At 58.1% G+C, this 17777-nt stretch overlaps 5 non-coding genes and 4 pseudogenes across 5 annotated transcripts; all 9 read left to right on the top strand.

Moving 5' to 3' along the window:
- The first annotated feature begins 294 nt into the window (after window positions 1-294).
- LOC145427306 (5S ribosomal RNA) lies at window positions 295-413 on the top strand (annotated as a pseudogene).
- Window positions 414-1078: 665 nt separating this feature from the next.
- Window positions 1079-1197, top strand: LOC145427110 (5S ribosomal RNA). The gene has a single exon (XR_013907834.1). It is a non-coding gene; the product is annotated as a 5S ribosomal RNA (ribosomal RNA).
- Window positions 1198-2611: 1414 nt separating this feature from the next.
- On the top strand, window positions 2612-2730 carry LOC145427394 (5S ribosomal RNA; annotated as a pseudogene).
- A 1767-nt stretch (window positions 2731-4497) lies between these two features.
- On the top strand, window positions 4498-4606 carry LOC145427414 (5S ribosomal RNA; annotated as a pseudogene).
- A 1214-nt stretch (window positions 4607-5820) lies between these two features.
- On the top strand, window positions 5821-5939 carry LOC145427563 (5S ribosomal RNA). The gene has a single exon (XR_013908105.1). It is a non-coding gene; the product is annotated as a 5S ribosomal RNA (ribosomal RNA).
- Window positions 5940-9713: 3774 nt separating this feature from the next.
- On the top strand, window positions 9714-9832 carry LOC145427553 (5S ribosomal RNA). The gene has a single exon (XR_013908095.1). It is a non-coding gene; the product is annotated as a 5S ribosomal RNA (ribosomal RNA).
- A 1095-nt stretch (window positions 9833-10927) lies between these two features.
- Window positions 10928-11036, top strand: LOC145427465 (5S ribosomal RNA; annotated as a pseudogene).
- A 1728-nt stretch (window positions 11037-12764) lies between these two features.
- LOC145427542 (5S ribosomal RNA) lies at window positions 12765-12883 on the top strand. The gene has a single exon (XR_013908084.1). It is a non-coding gene; the product is annotated as a 5S ribosomal RNA (ribosomal RNA).
- A 4320-nt stretch (window positions 12884-17203) lies between these two features.
- On the top strand, window positions 17204-17322 carry LOC145427825 (5S ribosomal RNA). Its single transcript, XR_013908367.1, has one exon. It is a non-coding gene; the product is annotated as a 5S ribosomal RNA (ribosomal RNA).
- Window positions 17323-17777: the final 455 nt, after the last annotated feature.

The following is a 17777-nucleotide window of genomic DNA, read 5'->3' as shown; positions in this document are numbered from 1 at the left end:
CTCAGGCCAGTCACATCACACCAGGCCCTGCGCTTCTCGCCGAGGCCATCTTCACCAAACCAGGCCCTGTGCTTCTTGCTGTGGCCATGTACAACACACCAGGCCCTGTGCTGGTTCCTGAGGCCATCTTCAACAATCCAGGGCCTGTGCTGTTAGATAAATGCTAAACTGAGCCTTTGGGTTAGGGTATTATGCAAACATGCAGGTATGGTTAAAGGATTGTCTTCGTAACTTCAGGTACTTGCCACCTAATCACTTGAATCCATAAATTGAGACATTGTGCTGGGGCCAGCAGCTTACGGCCATACCACCCTGAGCACGCCCGACCTCGTCTAATCTCGGAAGCTAAGCAGGGCTGGGCTTGGTTAGTACTTGGATGGGAGACTGCCTGGGAATACCTGGTGCTATAAGCCTTTCATTTTCATGTCATTGAACCGCTTTTGATCCAGAGAAGGGGTGTATTAAAAGACCAAAAGCAGCTGCCCATTAATGAGGGCACATTAACGACATTGCTTTTGGCTGTTTTCCAATGTCTTGTGCTGCTAGCTGATGCCACCTACACCACACCAGGGCCTGAGTGACCGGCTGAGGCCACTTACACCACATCAGGGCCTGTGGCTGCTGGCTGAGGCCACTTACACCACACCAGGGCCTGTGGCTGCTGGCTGAGGGCACTTACACCACACCAGGGCCTGTGGCTGCTGGCTGAGGCCACTTACACCACACCAGTGCCTGTGGCTTCTGGCTGAGGCCACTTGCACCACACCAGGGCCTGTGGCTCTTGCTCAGGCCACTCACATCACACCAGGCCCTGCGCTTCTGGCCGAGGCCATCTTCACCAAACCAGGCCCTGTGCTGCTAGCTGTGGCCATGTACAACACACCAGGCCCTGTGCTGGTTCCTGAGGCCATCTTCAACAATCCAGGGCCTGTGCTGTTAGATAAATGCTAAACTGAGCCTTTGGGTTAGGGTATTATGCAAACATGCAGGTATGGTTAAAGGATTGTCTTCGTAACTTCAGGTACTTGCCACCTAATCAGTTGAATCCATAAATTGAGACATTGTGCTGGGGCCAGCAGCTTACGGCCATACCACCCTGAGCATGCCCGACCTCGTCTGATCTCGGAAGCTAAGCAGGGCTGGGCTTGGTTAGTATTTGGATGGGAGACTACCTGGGAATACCTGGTGCTGTAAGCCTTTCATTTTCATGTCATTGAACCGCTTTTGATCCAGAGAAGGGGTGTATTAAAAGACCAAAAGCAGCTGCCCATTAATGAGGGCACATTAACGACATTGCTTTTGGCTCTTTTCCAATGTCTTGTGCTGCTAGCTGATGCCGCCTACACCACACCAGGGCCTGAGTGACCGGCTGGGGCCACTTACACCACATCAGGGCCTGTGGCTGCTGGCTGAGGCCACTTACACCACACCAGGGCCTGTGGCTGCTGGCTGAGGGCACTTACACCACACCAGTGCCTGTGGCTTCTGGCTGAGGCCACTTACACCACACCAGGGCCTGTGGCTCTTGCTCAGGCCACTTACACCACACCAGGGCCTGTGGCTGCTGGCTGAGGCCACTTACACCACACCAGGGCCTGTGGCTGCTGGCTGAGGCCACTTACACCACACCAGTGCCTGTGGCTGCTGGCTGAGGCCACTTACACCACACCAGGGCATTAGTTGCTATTGAGGCCACTTACACCACATCAGGGCCTGTGGCTGCTGGCTGAGGCCACCTACACCACACCAGGGCCTGTGGCTGCTGGCTGAGGCCACCTACACCACACCAGGGCATTAGTTGCTATTGAGGCCCCTTACACCACACCAGGGCCTGTGGCACTGGCTGAGGCCACTTACACCACACCAGGGCCTGTGGCTGCTGGCTGAGGCCACCTACACCACACCAGGGCATTAGTTGCTATTGAGGCCAATTACACCACACCAGGGTCTGTGGCTCTTGCTCAGGCCACTTACACCCCACCAGGGCCTGTGGCACTGGTTGAGGCCACCTACACTATACCAGGGCCTGTGGCTCTGGCTGAGGCCACTTACACCACACCAGGGCCTGTGGCTGCTGGCTGAGGCCACTTACACCACACCAGGGCCTGTGGCTGCTGGCTGAGGCCACTTACACCACACCAGGGCCTGTGGCTGCTGGCTGAGGCCACTTACACCACACCAGGGCCTGTGGCTGCTGGCTGAGGCCACTTACACCACACCAGGGCCTGTGGCTGCTGGCTGAGGCCACTTACACCACACCAGTGCCTGTGGCTTCTGGCTGAGGCCACTTACACCACACCAGGGCCTGTGGCTCTTGCTCAGGCCAGTCACATCACACCAGGCCCTGCGCTTCTCGCCGAGGCCATCTTCACCAAACCAGGCCCTGTGCTTCTTGCTGTGGCCATGTACAACACACCAGGCCCTGTGCTGGTTCCTGAGGCCATCTTCAACAATCCAGGGCCTGTGCTGTTAGATAAATGCTAAACTGAGCCTTTGGGTTAGGGTATTATGCAAACATGCAGGTATGGTTAAAGGATTGTCTTCGTAACTTCAGGTACTTGCCACCTAATCAGTTGAATCCATAAATTGAGACATTGTGCTGGGGCCAGCAGCTTACGGCCATACCACCCTGAGCACGCCAGACCTCGTCTAATCTCGGAAGCTAAGCAGGGCTGGGCTTGGTTAGTACTTGGATGGGAGACTGCCTGGGAATACCTGGTGCTATAAGCCTTTCATTTTCATGTCATTGAACCGCTTTTGATCCAGAGAAGGGGTGTATTAAAAGACCAAAAGCAGCTGCCCATTAATGAGGGCACATTAACGACATTGCTTTTGGCTGTTTTCCAATGTCTTGTGCTGCTAGCTGATGCCACCTACACCACACCAGGGCCTGAGTGACCGGCTGGGGCCACTTACACCACATCAGGGCCTGTGGCTGCTGGATGAGGCCACTTACACCACACCAGGGCCTGTGGCTGCGGGCTGAGGCCACTTACACCACACCAGGGCATTAGTTGCTATTGAGGCCAATTACACCACACCAGGGTCTGTGGCTCTTGCTCAGGCCACTTACACCACACCAGGGCCTGGGGCTGCTGGCTGAGGCCACTTACACCACACCAGGGCCTGTGGCTGCTGGCTGAGGCCACCTACACCACACCAGGGCATTAGTTGCTATTGAGGCCAATTACACCACACCAGGGTCTGTGACTCTTGCTCAGGCCACTTACACCACACCAGGGCCTGTGGCACTGGCTGAGGCCACTTACACCACACCAGGGCCTGTGGCTGCTGGCTGAGGCCACTTACACCACACCATGGCCTGTGGCTGCTGGCTGAGGCCACTTACACCACACCAGGGCCTGTGGCTGCTGGCTGAGGGCACTTACACCACACCAGTGCCTGTGGCTCTTGCTCAGGCCACTTACACCACACCAGGGCCTGTGGCTGCTGGCTGAGGCCACTTACACCACACCAGGGCCTGTGGCTGCTGGCTGAGGCCACTTACACCACACCAGGGCCTGTGGCTGCTGGCTGAGGCCACTTACACCACACCAGGGCCTGTGGCACTGGCTGAGGCCACTTACACCACACCAGGACCTGTGGCTCTGGCTGAGGCCACTTACACCACACCCGGACCTGTGGCTCTGGCTGAGGCCACTTACACCACACCAGGGCCTGTGGCTGCTGGCTGAGGCCACTTACACCACACCAGGGCATTAGTTGCTATTGAGGCCACTTACACCACACCAGGGCCTGTGGCTGCTGGCTGAGGCCACCTACACCACACCAGGGCATTAGTTGCTATTGAGGCCAATTACACCACACCAGGGTCTGTTGCTCTTGCTTTGGCCACTTACACCACACCAGGGCCTGTGGCACTGGCTGAGGCCACTTACACCACACCAGGACCTGTGGCTCTGGCTGAGGCCACTTACACCACACCAGGGCCTGTGGCTGCTGGCTGAGGCCACTTACACCACACCAGGGCCTGTGGCTTCTGGCTGAGGCCACTTACACCACACCAGGGCCTGTGGCACTGGCTGAGGCCACTTACACCACACCAGGACCTGTGGCTCTGGCTGAGGCCACTTACACCACACCAGGGCCTGTGGCTGCTGGCTGAGGCCACTTACACCACACCAGGGCCTGTGGCTGCTGGCTGAGGCCACTTACACCACACCAGGGCCTGTGGCTGCTGGCTGAGGCCACTTACACCACACCAGTGCCTGTGGCTTCTGGCTCAGGCCACTCACATCACACCAGGCCCTGTGCTGCTAGCTGTGGCCATGTACAACACACCAGGCCCTGTGCTGGTTCCTGAGGCCATCTTCAACAATCCAGGGCCTGTGCTGTTAGATAAATGCTAAACTGAGCCTTTGGGTTAGGGTATTATGCAAACATGCAGGTATGGTTAAAGGATTGTCTTCGTAACTTCAGGTACTTGCCACCTAATCAGTTGAATCCATAAATTGAGACATTGTGCTGGGGCCAGCAGCTTACGGCCATACCACCCTGAGCACGCCCGACCTCGTCTGATCTCGGAAGCTAAGCAGGGCTGGGCTTGGTTAGTACTTGGATGGGGGAATACCTGGTGCTGTAAGCCTTTCATTTTCATGTCATTGAACCGCTTTTGATCCAGAGAAGGGGTGTATTAAAAGACCAAAAGCAGCTGCCCATTAATGAGGGCACATTAACGACATTGCTTTTGGCTGTTTTCCAATGTCTTGTGCTGCTAGCTGATGCCACCTACACCACACCAGGGCCTGAGTGACCGGCTGGGGCCACTTACACCACATCAGGTCCTGTGGCTGCTGGCTGAGGCCACTTACACCACACCAGGGCCTGTGGCTGCTGGCTGAGGCCACTTACACCACACCAGGGCATTAGTTGCTATTGAGGCCAATTACACCACACCAGGGTCTGTGGCACTGGCTGAGGCCACTTACACCACACCAGGGCCTGTGGCTGCTGGCTGAGGCCACTTACACCACACCAGGGCCTGTGGCTCTTGCTCAGGCCACTTACACCACACCAGGGCCTGTGGCTGCTGGCTGAGGCCACTTACACCACACCAGGGCCTGTGGCTGCTGGCTGAGGCCACTTACACCACACCAGGGCATTAGTTGCTATTGAGGCCACTTACACCACACCAGGGCCTGTGGCTGCTGGCTGAGGCCACTTACACCACACCAGGGCATAAGTTGCTATTGAGGCCAATTACACCACACCAGGGTCTTTGGCTCTTTCTCAGGCCACTTACACCACACCAGGGCCTGTGGCACTGGCTGAGGCCACTTACACCACACCAGGGCCTGTGGCTCTGGCTGAGTCCACTTACACCACACCAGGGCCTGTGGCTGCTGGCTGAGGCCACTTACACCACACCAGGGCCTGTGGCTGCTGGCTGAGGCCACTTACACCACACCAGGGCCTGTGGCTGCTGGCTGAGGCCACTTACACCACACCAGTGCCTGTGGCTTCTGGCTGAGGCCACTTACACCACACCAGGGCCTGTGGCTCTTGCTCAGGCCACTCACATCACACCAGGCCCTGCGCTTCTGGCCGAGGCCATCTTCACCAAACCAGGCCCTGTGCTGCTAGCTGTGGCCATGTACAACACACCAGGCCCTGTGCTGGTTCCTGAGGCCATCTTCAACAATCCATGGCCTGTGCTGTTAGATAAATGCTAAACTGAGCCTTTGGGTTAGGGTATTATGCAAACATGCAGGTATGGTTAAAGGATTGTCTTCGTAACTTCAGGTACTTGCCACCTAATCAGTTGAATCCATAAATTGAGACATTGTGCTGGGGCCAGCAGCTTACGGCCATACCACCCTGAGCACGCCCGACCTCGTCTGATCTCGGAAGCTAAGCAGGGCTGGGCTTGGTTAGTACTTGGATGGGAGACTACCTGGGAATACCTGGTGCTGTAAGCCTTTCATTTTCATGTCATTGAACCGCTTTTGATCCAGAGAAGGGGTGTATTAAAAGACCAAAAGCAGCTGCCCATTAATGAGGGCACATTAACGACATTGATTTTGGCTCTTTTCCAATGTCTTGTGCTGCTAGCTGATGCCACCTACACCACACCAGGGCCTGAGTGACCGGCTGGGGCCACTTACACCACATCAGGGCCTGTGGCTGCTGGCTGAGGCCACCTACACCACACCAGGGCATTAGTTGCTATTGAGGCCAATTACACCACACCAGGGTCTGTGACTCTTGCTCAGGCCACTTACACCACACCAGGGCCTGTGGCACTGGCTGAGGCCACTTACACCACACCAGGGCCTGTGGCTGCTGGCTGAGGCCACTTACACCACACCAGGGCCTGTGGCTGCTGGCTGAGGTCACTTACACCACACCAGGGCCTGTGGCTGCTGGCTGAGGGCACTTACACCACACCAGTGCCTGTGGCTTCTGGCTGAGGCCACTTACACCACACCAGGGCCTGTGGCTCTTGCTCAGGCCACTTACACCACACCAGGGCCTGTGGCTGCTGGCTGAGGCCACTTACACCACACCAGGGCCTGTGGCTCTTGCTCAGGCCACTTACACCACACCAGGGCCTGTGGCACTGGCTGAGGCCACTTACACCACACCAGGGCCTGTGGCTGCTGGCTGAGGCCACCTACACCACACCAGGGCATTAGTTGCTATTGAGGCCAATTACACCACACCAAGGTCTGTGACTCTTGCTCAGGCCACTTACACCACACCAGGGCCTGTGGCACTGGCTGAGGCCACTTACACCACACCAGGGCCTGTGGCTGCTGGCTGAGGCCACTTACACCACACCAGGGCCTGTGGCTGCTGGCTGAGGTCACTTACACCACACCAGGGCCTGTGGCTGCTGGCTGAGGGCACTTACACCACACCAGGGCCTGTGGCTGCTGGCTGAGGCCACTTACACCACACCAGTGCCTGTGGCTGCTGGCTGAGGCCACTTACACCACACCAGGGCCTGTGGCTGCTGGCTGAGGCCACTTACACCACACCAGTGCCTGTGGCTGCTGGCTGAGGCCACTTACACCACACCAGGGCATTAGTTGCTATTGAGGCCACTTACACCACATCAGGGCCTTTGGCACTGGCTGAGGCCACTTACACCACACCAGGGCCTGTGGCTGCTGGCTGAGGCCACCTACACCACACCAGGGCATTAGTTGCTATTGAGGCCCCTTACACCACACCAGGGCCTGTGGCACTGGCTGAGGCCACTTACACCACACCAGGGCCTGTGGCTGCTGGCTGAGGCCACCTACACCACACCAGGGCATTAGTTGCTATTGAGGCCAATTACACCACACCAGGGTCTGTGGCTCTTGCTCAGGCCACTTACACCCCACCAGGGCCTGTGGCACTGGTTGAGGCCACTTACACTATACCAGGGCCTGTGGCTCTGGCTGAGGCCACTTACACCACACCAGGGCCTGTGGCTGCTGGCTGAGGCCACTTACACCACACCAGGGCCTGTGGCTGCTGGCTGAGGCCACTTACACCACACCATGGCCTGTGGCTGCTGGCTGAGGCCACTTACACCACACCAGGGCCTGTGGCTGCTGGCTGAGGCCACTTACACCACACCAGGGCCTGTGGCTGCTGGCTGAGGGCACTTACACCACACCAGTGCCTGTGGCTCTTGCTCAGGCCACTTACACCACACCAGGGCCTGTGGCTGCTGGCTGAGGCCACTTACACCACACCAGGGCCTATGGCTGCTGGCTGAGGGCACTTACACCACACCAGTGCCTGTGGCTGTTGGCTGAGGCCACTTACACCACACCAGGGCATTAGTTGCTATTGAGGCCCCTTACACCACACCAGGGCCTGTGGCACTGGCTGAGGCCACTTACACCACACCAGGGCCTGTGGCTGCTGGCTGAGGCCACCTACACCAGACCAGGGCATTAGTTGCTATTGAGGCCAATTACACCACACCAGGGTCGGTGGCTCTTGCTCAGGCCACTTACACCACACCAGGGCCTGTGGCTGCTGGCTGAGGCCACTTACACCACACCAGGGCCTGTGGCTGCTGGCTGAGGCCACTTGCACCACACCAGTGCCTGTGGCTTCTGGCTGAGGCCACTTACACCACACCACGGCCTTATTTGCTTCTGAGGCCACTTACACCACACCAGGGCCTGTGGCTCTGGATGAGGCCACTTACACCACACCAGGGCCTTAGTTGCTATTGAGGCCAATTACACCACACCAGGGCCTGTGGCTCTTGCTCAGGCCACTTACACCACACCAGGGCCTGTGGCTGCTGGCTGAGGCCACTTACACCACACCAGTGCCTGTGGCTTCTGGCTGAGGCGACTTACACCACACCAAGGCCTGTGGCTGCTGGCTGAGGCCACATACACCACAATACGGCCTTATTTGCTTCTGAGGCCACTTACACCACACCAGGGCCTGTGGCTGCTGGCTGAGGCCACTTACACCACACCAGGGCATTAGTTGCTATTGAGGCCAATTACACCACACGAGGGTCTGTGGCTCTTGCTCAGGCCACTTACACCACACCAGGGCCTGTGGCACTGACTGAGGCCACTTACAACACACCAGGGCCTGTGGCTGCTGGCTGAGGCCACCTACACCACACCAGGGCATTAGTTGCTATTGAGGCCAATTACACCACACCAGGGTCTGTGACTCTTGCTCAGGCCACTTACACCACACCAGTGCCTGTGGCACTGGCTGAGGCCACTTACACCACACCAGGGCCTGTGGCTGCTGGCTGAGGCCACTTACACCACACCAGGGCCTGTGGCTGCTGGCTGAGGTCACTTACACCACACCAGGGCCTGTGGCTGCTGGCTGAGGGCACTTACACCACACCAGTGCCTGTGGCTTCTGGCTGAGGCCACTTACACCACACCAGGGCCTGTGGCTCTTGCTTGGGCCACTTACACCACACCAGGGCCTGTGGCTGCTGGCTGAGGCCACTTACACCACACCAGGGCCTGTGGCTGCTGGCTGAGGCCACTTACACCACACCAGGGCCTGTGGCTGCTTGTTGAGGGCACGTACACCACACCAGTGCCTGTGGCTGCTGGCTGAGGCCACTTACACCACACCAGGGCATTAGTTGCTATTGAGGCCCCTTACACCACACCAGGGCCTGTGGCACTGGCTGAGGCCACTTACACCACACCAGGGCCTGTGGCTGCTGGCTGAGGCCACTTACACCACACCAGGGCCTTAGTTGCTATTGAGGCCAATTACACCACACCAGGGCCTGTGGCTGCTGGCTGAGGCCACTTACACCACACCAGGGCCTGTGGCTGCTGGCTGAGGCCACTTACACCACACAAGGGCCTGTGGCTGCTGGCTGAGGCCACCTACACCACACCAGGGCCTGTGGCTTCTGGCTGAGGCCACTTACACCACACCAGGGCCTGTGGCTCTTGCTCAGGCCACTCATATCACACCAGACCCTGTGCTTCTGGCCGAGGCCATCTTCACCAAACCTGGCCCTGTGCTGCTTGCTGTGGCCATGTACAACACACCAGGCCCTGTGCTGGTTCCTGAGGCCATCTTCAACAATCCAGGGCCTGTGCTGTTAGATAAATGCTAAACTGAGCCTTTGGGTTAGGGTATTATGCAAAAATGCAGGTATGGTTAAAGGATTGTCTTCGTAACTTCAGGTACTTGCCACCTAATCAGTTGAATCCATAAATTGAGACATTGTGCTGGGGCCAGCAGCTTACGGCCATACCACCCTGAGCACGCCCGACCTCGTCTGATCTCGGAAGCTAAGCAGGGCTGGGCTTGGTTAGTACTTGGATGGGAGACCGCCTGGGAATACCTGGTGCTGTAAGCCTTTCATTTTCATGTCACTGAACCGCTTTTGATCCAGAGAAGGGGTGTATTAAAAGACCAAAAGCAGCTGCCCATTAATGAGGGCACATTAACGACATTGCTTTTGGCTGTTTTCCAATGTCTTGTGCTGCTAGCTGATGCCACCTACACCACACCAGGGCCTGAGTGACCGGCTGGGGCCACTTACACCACATCAGGGCCTGTGGCTGCTGGCTGAGGCCACTTACACCACACCAGGGCCTGTGGCTGCTGGCTGAGGCCACTTACACCACACCAGGGCCTGTGGCTGCTGGCTGAGGCCACCTACACCACACCAGGGCCTTAGTTGCTATTGAGGCCAATTACACCACACCAGGGTCTGTGGCTCTTGCTCAAGCCACTTACACCACACCAGGGCCTGTGGCTGCTGGCTGAGGCCACTTACACCACACCAGGGCATTAGTTGCTATTGAGGCCACCTACACCACACCAGGGCATTAGTTGCTATTGAGGCCAATTACACCACACCAGGGTCTTTGGCTCTTGCTCAGGCCACTTACACCACACCAGGGCCTGTGGCAGTGGCTGAGGCCACTTACACCACACCAGGGCCTGTGGCTCTGGCTGAGGCCACTTACACCACACCAGGGCCTGTGGCTGCTGGCTGAGGCCACTTACACCACACCAGGGCCTGTGGCTGCTGGCTGAGGCCACTTACACCACACCAGGGCCTGTGGCTGCTGGCTGAGGCCACTTACACCACACCAGTGCCTGTGGCTTCTGGCTGAGGCCACTTACACCACACCAGGGCCTGTGGCTCTTGCTCAGGCCACTCACATCACACCAGGCCCTGCGCTTCTGGCCGAGGCCATCTTCACCAAACCAGGCCCTGTGCTGCTAGCTGTGGCCATGTACAACACACCAGGCCCTGTGCTGGTTCCTGAGGCCATCTTCAACAATCCATGGCCTGTGCTGTTAGATAAATGCTAAACTGAGCCTTTGGGTTAGGGTATTATGCAAACATGCAGGTATGGTTAAAGGATTGTCTTCGTAACTTCAGGTACTTGCCACCTAATCAGTTGAATCCATAAATTGAGACATTGTGCTGGGGCCAGCAGCTTACGGCCATACCACCCTGAGCACGCCCGACCTCGTCTGATCTCGGAAGCTAAGCAGGGCTGGGCTTGGTTTGTACTTGGATGGGAGACTACCTGGTGCTGTAAGCCTTTCATTTTCATGTCATTGAACCGCTTTTGATCCAGAGAAGGGGTGTATTAAAAGACCAAAAGCAGCTGCCCATTAATGATGGCACATTAACGACATTGCTTTTGGCTGTTTTACAATGTCTTGTGCTGCTAGCTGATGCCACCTACACCACACCAGGGCCTGAGTGACCGGCTGGGGCCACTTACACCACATCAGGGCCTGTGGCTGCTGGCTGAGGCCACTTACACCACACCAGGGCCTGTGGCTGCTGGCTGAGGCCACTTACACCACACCAGGGCATTAGTTGCTATTGAGGCCAATTACACCACACCAGGGTCTGTGGCTCTTGCTCAGGCCACTTACACCACACCAGGGCCTGTGGCACTGGCTGAGGCCACTTACACCGCACCAGGGCCTGTGGCTGCTGGCTGAGGCCACTTACACCACACCAGGGCCTGTGGCTGCTGGCTGAGGTCACTTACACCACACCAGGGCCTGTGGCTGCTGGCTGAGGGCACTTACACCACACCAGTGCCTGTGGCTTCTGGCTGAGGCCACTTACACCACACCAGGGCCTGTGGCTCTTGCTCAGGCCACTTACACCACACCAGGGCCTGTGCTGCTGGCTGAGGCCACTTACACCACACCAGGGCCTGTGGCTGCTGGCTGAGGCCACTTACACCACACCAGGGCCTGTGGCTGCTGGCTGAGGGCACTTACACCACACCAGTGCCTGTGGCTGCTGGCTGAGGCCACTTACACCACACCAGGGCATTAGTTGCTATTGAGGCCCCTTACACCACACCAGGGCCTGTGGCACTGGCTGAGGCCACTTACACCACACCAGGGCCTGTGGCTGCTGGCTGAGGCCACTTACACCACACCAGGGCATTAGTTGCTATTGAGGCCAATTACACCACACCAGGGTCTGTGGCTCTTGCTCAGGCCACTTACACCACACCAGGGCCTGTGGCACTGGCTGAGGCCACTTACACTACACCAGGGCCTGTGGCTCTGGCTGAGGCCACTTACACCACACCAGGGCCTGTGGCTGCTGGCTGAGGCCACTTACACCACACCAGGGCCTGTGGCTGCTGGCTGAGGCCACTTACACCACACCAGGGCCTGTGGCTGCTGGCTGAGGCCACTTACACCACACCAGGGCCTGTGGCTCTTGCTCAGGCCACTTACACCACACCAGGGCCTGTGGCACTGGCTGAGGCCACTTACACCGCACCAGGGCCTGTGGCTCTGGCTGAGGCCACTTACACCACACCAGGGCCTGTGGCTGCTGGCTGAGGCCACTTACACCACACCAGGGCCTGTGGCTGCTGGCTGAGGCCACTTACACCACACCAGGGCCTGTGGCTGCTGGCTGAGGCCACTTACACCACACCAGTGCCTGTGGCTTCTGGCTGAGGCCACTTACACCACACCAGGGCCTGTGGCTCTTGCTCAGGCCACTCACATCACACCAGGCCCTGCGCTTCTGGCCGAGGCCATCTTCACCAAACCAGGCCCTGTGCTGCTAGCTGTGGCCATGTACAACACACCAGGCCCTGTGCTGGTTCCTGAGGCCATCTTCAACAATCCAGGGCCTGTGCTGTTAGATAAATGCTAAACTGAGCCTTTGGGTTAGGGTATTATGCAAACATGCAGGTATGGTTAAAGGATTGTCTTCGTAACTTCAGGTACTTGCCACCTAATCAGTTGAATCCATAAATTGAGACATTGTGCTGGGGCCAGCAGCTTACGGCCATACCACCCTGAGCACGCCCGACCTCGTCTGATCTCGGAAGCTAAGCAGGGCTGGGCTTGGTTAGTACTTGGATGGGAGACCGCCTGGGAATACCTGGTGCTGTAAGCCTTTCATTTTCATGCCATTGAACCGCTTTTGATCCAGAGAAGGGGTGTATTAAAAGACCAAAAGCAGCTGCCCATTAATGAGGGCACATTAACGACATTGCTTTTGGCTGTTTTCCAATGTCTTGTGCTGCTAGCTGATGCCACCTACACCACACCAGGGCCTGAGTGACCAGCTGGGGCCACGTACACCACATCAGGGCCTGTGGCTGCTGGCTGAGGCCACTTACACCACACCAGGGCCTGTGGCTGCTGGCTGAGGCCACTTACACCACACCAGGGCCTGTGGCTGCTGGCTGAGGCCACCTACACCACACCAGGGCCTTAGTTGCTATTGAGGCCAATTACAACACAACAGGGTCTGTGGCTCTTGCTCAGGCCACTTACACCACACCAGGGCCTGTGGCACTGGCTGAGGCCACTTACACCACACCAGGACCTGTGGCTCTGGCTGAGGCCACTTACACCACACCAGGGCCTGTGGCTGCTGGCTGAGGCCACCTACACCACACCAGGGCCTTAGTTGCTATTGAGGCCAATTACACCACAACAGGGTCTGTGGCTCTTGCTCAGGCCACTTACACCACACCAGGGCCTGTGGCACTGGCTGAGGCCACTTACACCACACCAGGACCTGTGGCTCTGGCTGAGGCCACTTACACCACACCAGGGCCTGTGGCTGCTGGCTGAGGCCACTTACACCACACCAGGGCCTGTGGCTGCTGGCTGAGGCCACTTACACCACACCAGGGCCTGTGGCTGCTGGCTGAGGCCACTTACACCACACCAGGGCCTGTGGCTGCTGGCTGAGGCCACTTACACCACACCAGGGCCTGTGGCACTGGCTGAGGCCACTTACACCACACCAGGACCTGTGGCTCTGGCTGAGGCCACTTACACCACACCCGGACCTGTGGCTCTGGCTGAGGCCACTTACACCACACCAGGGCCTGTGGCTGCTGGCTGAGGCCACTTACACCACACCAGGGCATTAGTTGCTATTGAGGCCACTTACACCACACCAGGGCCTGTGGCTGCTGGCTGAGGCCACTTACACCACACCAGGGCCTGTGGCTGCTGGCTGAGGCCACTTACACCACACCAGGGCATTAGTTGCTATTGAGGCCAATTACACCACACCAGGGTCTGTGGCACTGGCTGAGGCCACTTACACCACACCAGGGCCTGTGGCTGCTGGCTGAGGCCACTTACACCACACCAGGGCCTGTGGCTGCTGGCTGAGGTCACTTACACCACACCAGGGCATTAGTTGCTATTGAGGCCCCTTACACCACACCAGTGCCTGTGGCTTCTGGCTGAGGCCACTTACACCACACCAGGGCCTGTGGCTCTTGCTCAGGCCACTTACACCACACCAGGGCCTGTGGCTGCTGGCTGAGGCCACTTACACCACACCAGGGCCTGTGGCTGCTGGCTGAGGCCACTTACACCACACCAGGGCATAAGTTGCTATTGAGGCCAATTACACCACACCAGGGTCTTTGGCTCTTGCTCAGGCCACTTACACCACACCAGGGCCTGTGGCACTGGCTGAGGCCACTTACACCACACCAGGGCCTGTGGCTGCTGGCTGAGGCCACTTACACCACACCAGTGCCTGTGGCTGCTGGCTGAGGCCACTTACACCACACCAGGGCATTAGTTGCTATTGAGGCCACTTACACCACATCAGGGCCTTTGGCACTGGCTGAGGCCACTTACACCACACCAGGGCCTGTGGCTGCTGGCTGAGGCCACCTACACCACACCAGGGCATTAGTTGCTATTGAGGCCCCTTACACCACACCAGGGCCTGTGGCACTGGCTGAGGCCACTTACACCACACCAGGGCCTGTGGCTGCTGGCTGAGGCCACCTACACCACACCAGGGCATTAGTTGCTATTGAGGCCAATTACACCACACCAGGGTCTGTGGCTCTTGCTCAGGCCACTTACACCCCACCAGGGCCTGTGGCACTGGTTGAGGCCACTTACACTATACCAGGGCCTGTGGCTCTGGCTGAGGCCACTTACACCACACCAGGGCCTGTGGCTGCTGGCTGAGGCCACTTACACCACACCAGGGCCTGTGGCTGCTGGCTGAGGCCACTTACACCACACCATGGCCTGTGGCTGCTGGCTGAGGCCACTTACACCACACCAGGGCCTGTGGCTGCTGGCTGAGGCCACTTACACCACACCAGGGCCTGTGGCTGCTGGCTGAGGGCACTTACACCACACCAGTGCCTGTGGCTCTTGCTCAGGCCACTTACACCACACCAGGGCCTGTGGCTGCTGGCTGAGGCCACTTACACCACACCAGGGCCTATGGCTGCTGGCTGAGGGCACTTACACCACACCAGTGCCTGTGGCTGTTGGCTGAGGCCACTTACACCACACCAGGGCATTAGTTGCTATTGAGGCCCCTTACACCACACCAGGGCCTGTGGCACTGGCTGAGGCCACTTACACCACACCAGGGCCTGTGGCTGCTGGCTGAGGCCACCTACACCAGACCAGGGCATTAGTTGCTATTGAGGCCAATTACACCACACCAGGGTCGGTGGCTCTTGCTCAGGCCACTTACACCACACCAGGGCCTGTGGCACTGGCTGAAGTCACTTACACCACACCAGGGCCTGTGGCTGCTGGCTGAGGCCACTTGCACCACACCAGTGCCTGTGGCTTCTGGCTGAGGCCACTTACACCACACCACGGCCTTATTTGCTTCTGAGGCCACTTACACCACACCAGGGCCTGTGGCTCTGGATGAGGCCACTTACACCACACCAGGGCCTTAGTTGCTATTGAGGCCAATTACACCACACCAGGGCCTGTGGCTCTTGCTCAGGCCACTTACACCACACCAGGGCCTGTGGCTGCTGGCTGAGGCCACTTACACCACACCAGTGCCTGTGGCTTCTGGCTGAGGCGACTTACACCACACCAAGGCCTGTGGCTGCTGGCTGAGGCCACTTACACCACACCAGGGTCTGTGGCTCTTGCTCAGGCCACTTACACCACACCAGGGCCTGTGGCTCCTGGCTGAGGCCACATACACCACAATACGGCCTTATTTGCTTCTGAGGCCACTTACACCACACCAGGGCCTGTGGCTGCTGGCTGAGGCCACTTACACCACACCAGGGCATTAGTTGCTATTGAGGCCAATTACACCACACGAGGGTCTGTGGCTCTTGCTCAGGCCACTTACACCACACCAGGGCCTGTGGCACTGACTGAGGCCACTTACAACACACCAGGGCCTGTGGCTGCTGGCTGAGGCCACCTACACCACACCAGGGCATTAGTTGCTATTGAGGCCAATTACACCACACCAGGGTCTGTGACTCTTGCTCAGGCCACTTACACCACACCAGTGCCTGTGGCACTGGCTGAGGCCACTTACACCACACCAGGGCCTGTGGCTGCTGGCTGAGGCCACTTACACCACACCAGGGCCTGTGGCTGCTGGCTGAGGTCACTTACACCACACCAGGGCCTGTGGCTGCTGGCTGAGGGCACTTACACCACACCAGTGCCTGTGGCTTCTGGCTGAGGCCACTTACACCACACCAGGGCCTGTGGCTCTTGCTTGGGCCACTTACACCACACCAGGGCCTGTGGCTGCTGGCTGAGGCCACTTACACCACACCAGGGCCTGTGGCTGCTGGCTGAGGCCACTTACACCACACCAGGGCCTGTGGCTGCTTGTTGAGGGCACGTACACCACACCAGTGCCTGTGGCTGCTGGCTGAGGCCACTTACACCACACCAGGGCATTAGTTGCTATTGAGGCCCCTTACACCACACCAGGGCCTGTGGCACTGGCTGAGGCCACTTACACCACACCAGGGCCTGTGGCTGCTGGCTGAGGCCACTTACACCACACCAGGGCCTGTGGCTGCTGGCTGAGGCCACTTACACCACACAAGGGCCTGTGGCTGCTGGCTGAGGCCACCTACACCACACCAGGGCCTGTGGCTTCTGGCTGAGGCCACTTACACCACACCAGGGCCTGTGGCTCTTGCTCAGGCCACTCATATCACACCAGACCCTGTGCTTCTGGCCGAGGCCATCTTCACCAAACCTGGCCCTGTGCTGCTTGCTGTGGCCATGTACAACACACCAGGCCCTGTGCTGGTTCCTGAGGCCATCTTCAACAATCCAGGGCCTGTGCTGTTAGATAAATGCTAAACTGAGCCTTTGGGTTAGGGTATTATGCAAAAATGCAGGTATGGTTAAAGGATTGTCTTCGTAACTTCAGGTACTTGCCACCTAATCAGTTGAATCCATAAATTGAGACATTGTGCTGGGGCCAGCAGCTTACGGCCATACCACCCTGAGCACGCCCGACCTCGTCTGATCTCGGAAGCTAAGCAGGGCTGGGCTTGGTTAGTACTTGGATGGGAGACCGCCTGGGAATACCTGGTGCTGTAAGCATTTCATTTTCATGTCACTGAACCGCTTTTGATCCAGAGAAGGGGTGTATTAAAAGACCAAAAGCAGCTGCCCATTAATGAGGGCACATTAACGACATTGCTTTTGGCTGTTTTCCAATGTCTTGTGCTGCTAGCTGATGCCACCTACACCACACCAGGGCCTGAGTGACCGGCTGGGGCCACTTACACCACATCAGGGCCTGTGGCTGCTGGCTGAGGCCACTTACACCACACCAGGGCCTGTGGCTGCTGGCTGAGGCCACTTACACCACACCAGGGCCTGTGGCTGCTGGCTGAGGCCACCTACACCACACCAGGGCCTTAGTTGCTATTGAGGCCAATTACACCACACCAGGGTCTGTGGCTCTTGCTCAAGCCACTTACACCACACCAGGGCCTGTGGCTGCTGGCTGAGGCCACTTACACCACACCAGGGCATTAGTTGCTATTGAGGCC

Source organism: Astatotilapia calliptera, chromosome 3 (assembly GCF_964374335.1).
Source record: "Astatotilapia calliptera chromosome 3, fAstCal68.1, whole genome shotgun sequence".
Classification (NCBI taxonomy): Eukaryota; Metazoa; Chordata; class Actinopteri; order Cichliformes; family Cichlidae; genus Astatotilapia; species Astatotilapia calliptera.
Note: the sequence above shows the minus strand (reverse complement) of the source record. Positions and strands in the feature narration are given on the sequence as shown.